Here is a 6,259-nt window from a genome sequence, read left to right as displayed (position 1 = left end):
CTGGGGATGAAGTGTCTTTGTGTCATGACTACTGTATGGCACAACATGCAAAACTATGATAACACAATAACAACATATACCAGGCCTTAGAATGGCCGGACTTAACGTTAAAGAGAAAGGTCAATAAACAAGCAGAGGTCGGGGATACAGAATGAGACAATAAAAAAATACTAGCCAAAGATCAGGATACCAGAAATAGGGAAAGTCAATATACAAGCCAATGTAAAAAAAAAAGAAAATCTGAACAAGAAAGCGCTCTCTGACAACTAACAAGTGGAAACCAAGACAGTGCACTGAGAAAAGGTATTACATGGTTTAAATATGCCTCTCAGAGCAGTGATTTGTCAGTACGTAGCCTTTGACCGCAAAATGTGCGTGTGCGTCGACAGCATGACACCGGGGCATTCTTTAATGTGTGCCAGGGCCACCACCAGAAATTTTGCGGCCCCTAACTCAGCCCACCGCCATCTTGAGTCTTGAGTAGGCCGCGGTTTGGTTGGCCCTCGTTTGTGGGTGATCGTGAGCGAGTCAGCACTCTGTTGGGGACTGGGATAACCCCCACCGGTCCAGGGGGGGGGGGGTGACGGGATGCAGGAAAGCCTCAGCGAGGCGTGTTCACCGGGTCGGGCGATCGGCCGTTTCCCCCCAGATTCCGGAACCACCAGACCGTAGGCCTCAATCAAAGTCAGTGTCTGTTAGACCTTTTCCCTCCTTGCAGAGGTTGGTACAAGGAGTTAGGGTGTCAGTCCACAGGGGCACCAGGATGACTACTGCAGTAATTGTGGGCAATTTGGCCGTGATTTTAGGCTTGAATAGCCGGAGCTATTTGAAAATGCGTCCGGCTATGTTGAGTGCCTGGCCCCGCCCCATTACATTTTTTAAAATAGTAATAATTAAAAGTGGCACTGTCACCATCTTGGAAATTTGCAAAGACCCCCTACGGTGACATCGCTGCTGGGGGTCCAGTGACCAGGGGAGGCAGGTATATGTGAGCTCTTTCTACCTTTACCTGTTACTCTTGGGCTTCATCTTCTCCCAGCAGGTCGTCTTCAGCTCTCGGCGCTATATTGTCTAGAACTGTTGTCACTGCTAAACTCTCGCTCATTCAAAAGTACAATATTGAGGTCTATGTAGGTACTTGAAGGGCCACTAAAACCATAAAAGGTGATAAATAAGGTCTAATATTGAATTACAGTAGCATAATTGCCAACAGTTGGAGACTGTCCCAAGTAATTCACTCACCCGGGACATTCCTGGCAAATGAGCCAAATGATAGGGAACCAACCGTAGGGCGCACTGGCCCGGGGGGCGCAAAATTAGAGTGACCTGTAGGAGGGAAGTGCACTGACTCACTCTGTGTAGTGTGACCGAATGGAGGGGACCGCGGTACAGGAGCTTCAGTTTCCTGTACTGGGCCTGACAGGAAGTGCTCACTGAGAGATGGTGGGGATAGGGGGAGAGGACCACTAAGGAGGGGGGAGAAGAACACTAAGGAGGGGGTGGAGTGGGGGGAGAGGACTACTAAGGAGGGGTAAGTGGGTAGAGAGGACCACTGGGGCGACTGGGTGAGATAAAAACACTAAGGGGAGTGGGGGAAAAGAAGAACACTAAGGAGGGGGTGGGGGGACAGGACCACTAAGAAGGATGGGTGGAGGGAGAGGACCACTAGGAGGGGGAGGGGGAAGAGAAGAACACTAAGCGACAGGGGGAGAAGAAGAGACCACTAAGGGACAGAGGGAGAGAGGAGAGAACACTAACAGACGGGGTGAGAGGAGAGAACACTAAGGAAAAGTGGGGCGGGGGGGACACTAAGGGACAGGGGGTAGAGAAGAGCACTAAGGGATAGAGGGGATGGGAAAGCTCTAAGAGACAGGAGGAGAGGTAAGAGCTCTAAGGGATAGGAGGGGACAACTCTAAGAGACAGGAGGAGAGAGCACTAAGGGACGGGTGTGGACAGCACTAAGGTGGGGGGAGGGTAGAGCACCAAGGGACGGGAGGGGAGAGCACTAAGGGACATGAGAGGAGAGCACTAAGGGAGAGGTAAGCACCAAGGGTGACAGTGGGATAGGGGACAGCACTAAGGGAGGGGAGAGCACTAAGGGACAGTGGGGCAGGGGAGAGCACTAAGGGACAGTGGGGCAGGGGAGATCACTAAGGGACAGGAGGGGAGAGCTCAATGGACAGGAGGACAGGGGCTAGCACTAAGGTACAGGATGGCAGATCACTTAGGTACAAGAGGGGAGAGCTCTAAGGGAGAGGAGGGTAGTGCACTAAGGGACAAGGCGGAAGAGGAGACCACTAAAAGACAGAGGGAGGATAGGAGACCACTAAGGGATGGGTTGAGGGGTATGAAATAGATCATTAAGGGATTGGGGGAGAGGAAGAGAGACACAGAGACTGAGGAAGGGGCAAAAGAGAAGCACAAAGTGGTTGTTAGGGGAGAAAGAGACACACAGATGATCTTGGGAGGAAAAAGACACACAGAGAGGCCTGGGAGTGAAAGAGACACACACAAAGAGCTGGGAAGAGTAAAGACAGAAAGGGTCTTGGCAGAGTATGACACGCAAAGTGGCTGGGAGAATGTAGGATACGTACAAAGAGGGGGTATAAGAGACACACACAGGGCTTTTAAGAGATACACTAATGGGGGATGTCAAACACAAAACTTAAAAGAAAAAAAATACGAAAAAAAATTATACTCACAAAATAAATATAGTAATACAAATAAAGAGCTGCTACCCTCTCAGCCCAGGCAAGACTCAGTCCCTCTCCTACACCACAAACTCTCTCTTTCACACCATACACACACACATGCACAATGCATCCCTAAACACATACACACAGAAACACCCAATCCCTACACACACAGAAACACCCAATGCATCCCTACACACAAAAAACACATACGCACATAAACATACAATGCATTCCTGCACATACACACACACACAAAAACACACAATGCATCCCTACATACACACAGTAACACACAATGCATCCCTACACACACATGCACAGAAACATACAATGCATCCCTACTCACACACAGAAACATACAAAGCATCCCTACACAAACACAGAGAAACACACAATGCATCATGCATCACTTACACATACAGAAACATACCTTACACATACAGAAACATACCTTACACAAACACAGATTCACACAATGCATCCCTTACACACACACACACACACCTAGAAACACACAATGCATCCCTTAAACACAAACACACACGCACATAAACATACAATGCATCCCAGCACACACACACAGAAACACACAATGCATCCCTATATACACACACACAAACACACAATGCATTCCTGCACACACACACACACACAGAAACACACTATGCATCCCTATATACACACACACAAACACACAATGCATTCCTACACACACTTCGCAAAAACATACAATGCATCCCTACTCACACACAGAAATACACCTTGCATTCCTTACACATACAAACACAGATTCACACAATGCATCCCTTACACACAAACACACACTACATCTACTACACAAACTGGTATCTCTATACACTACATTTCATGAGTGCACACACATTACATCCTCTACAATAAAACATAACACATCCCCTACACACATACACTTCACTCCCTGTGAGCGAACTCATGGGTGGGCCATGTAGGTGGACTTAAGGGCGGGCCTTGTGCCCCTCGTGGCCAGATCTTGAGCTGTGTAAGGGGCCCATAAAAATGGAGCTGCTTCCTGTTCCCCCAAGGCGTTGATTTTTGTGAGCACAATTACAAACAGCCTCCAGAGATCCAGTTCTACACCAGACCAGTGGAGCCAGACTGCAGCCAGAGCCCATCATCATCCTCATCTGGTTGTAAGTAGGCAATTTAGTATATTATTAGTGGCACTAATCTCTAATTTACCTCAGATTAAAGGGACACTATAGTCACCAGAACCACTTTTCCCTTTTTTGTTCCCTTTTGCTCCAATTTCTATCATTAATTCCATTCTATAAATTCTCCTTCTATATTAATTTCCTATTTTTAGATTATTATTTTTTTTTTTACTATATTCACTCCCCCATATAATTATTTTTGTGAACTAATGTATGTTCTATGGTAAAGTCACAACTCTCTGACTGAAGCACATCTGCACAAGGTCTTTCTATATTTGTACTTGTCCTAACATTGTCTCCACGTATTCCCAACTCACCTTAAAGGTGATAAAACGTATGTGCCTGATATAAAAGCTGTGCTGCGAACGTATCTATCGCATACTAGGGATGCATAGTACTGTTGGAATTTGATGTTATAAAGGTCTACTCAGTGAAGACAGAATTGCAGGGAATTAAGATGGGAAATAGTGCAGCTGAATGGGAGAATTTTTCCAACTCGTCTTACTTTGGCCTTAAAGGACCATTGTAGGCACCCAAACAACTTCCGCTCAATTAAGTGGTCTGGGTGCCAGGTCCCCCTGGTTTTAAAAAAGTGAAAATCACACTGAGATGACGCTGATGTCCATAGGAAAGCTTTCCTATTGGCTCTTGCAGCACATGCGCATTCAGAGTTGACGTCGGCAGGGGGAGAAGAGGTCACCAGCGCCGAGGGAGCCCGGCGCTGGATTAAGGTTAGTGGTTGAAGGGGTTTTAACCCCTTCAGCCCTGAGGGAGTGGGGTGGACCTAATAATCCTATAGTGCCTGGAAAATGAATTTGTTTTACTGGCAGTATAGTGCTCCTTTAGGTTTGAAATTCCCATCTTAATTCCCTGTAATTATCTTTTTATTGAGTAGACCCTATAATCTGCAGTTTAAATATGTGGGATGGACAGAGTGGGTAGAGCTTTGCGGTAGTGGGTGCATAGGCGTGTGCAGCCAATTGCATAAGGGTGTGCACCCTAAAGCACAAACACACACGTTACGTATATATATATATATATATACACATATGTGTGTGTGGGCGCTGTGTGTGTGTGAGGGTGCTGTGTGTGTTTAAGGGTGCTGTGTGTGTGTGTGTGAGGGTGCTGTGTGTGTGGGTGCTGTGTGTGTGAGAGGGTGCTGTGTGTGCGTGTGTGAGGGTGGTGTGTGTGTGTGGGTGCTGTATATGTGTGTGCTGTGTGTGTGGGAGCTGTTTGTGAGGGTGCTGTGTGTGTGTGTGTGTGTGTGTGTGTGTGTGTGTGTGTGTGTGTGTGTGTGTGTGCGAGAGTGCTGTTAGTGTGAGGGTGCTGTATGTGTAAGTGTGATGTGTGTGTAAAGGTTATGTATGTGTGTGCTGTATGTGTGTGGGTGCTGTATGTGTGAGGGTGCTGTTAGTGTGTGTCTGTGAGGGTGCTGTTTGTGTGTTTTTAATTGGAGGGACTGTGGGGGTGGGGGGACCGTTTAGGAAATAGCCCCCCCTCCTTTCTTACCTTTTCTAGGGAGGGGGAACCGTGCTGCTGCCATCCCTAGTGGTCCAGTGGTGAGTGAACTCTAGCCTGCGGGAACTCTGACCTCGCAAGAGGAACCCGGCGGAGCTGCTGGCTAGAGCTTCCCAGGTCCTCTCCTGCCTCCCTCCCTGCCTGTGGGCCGGTGAGGGAGATCTTTGATCTACCTCACCGGCAGATGGAGGCAAATAGCGCAGGCCGCGGGGATTAGGCACACGCCTATGAGTCGGTTTGGTAAATTTTCAAGTAATTGATAGCTGAGCTGCAAAGTGTTTCAAATGTTGGCAATAGGCAATAAGTCAGCTTGTGTCATATTGGCAGCAAGGAAATAAGCTAAGCATGGGAACTAATTATCTAACTAAGCTGGTCACCACACAATGACACAAGTGAGGCTTTAAATAAAACGATACTCATTGTGAGCATCCAGAACTGATGCCAGTAAAACAAATAAGTTTTGGATTGCAGGGAAGTGCCAATTGTGTGCATATTATCCACTTATGATCTCTTCTATGCAGAGAGAGCTAAGGCTGCTACACATTTACTGTAAAAATCGATATTATGTTTGAGCCATTTTAAGTAGGCACTTTAAACCTACATAAGGGACTTCAGTGTTCTTAATGTTTACATTCACTACCTCCAGTTATGGCTGGGTATCAGCTTTAATTTTTAATCACAGAAGTAAAATCCCGTATCTTTTTTTTTTTTTCTACTGTTCAAATGGGTCTCACTTTGAGGATAATTGCACATTTTGTCATTTCTTCTATATTGTTTTAAATTACTCTGTGACGCTTTCAAATTTGCCTCACGGGGGAAGGCTGTTCTGGCACAGCCTGGCATTTTATGCAAAT

Source organism: Pelobates fuscus, chromosome 1 (genome assembly GCF_036172605.1).
Source record: "Pelobates fuscus isolate aPelFus1 chromosome 1, aPelFus1.pri, whole genome shotgun sequence".
Classification (NCBI taxonomy): Eukaryota; Metazoa; Chordata; class Amphibia; order Anura; family Pelobatidae; genus Pelobates; species Pelobates fuscus.
This window is presented reverse-complemented; position numbering follows the sequence as displayed.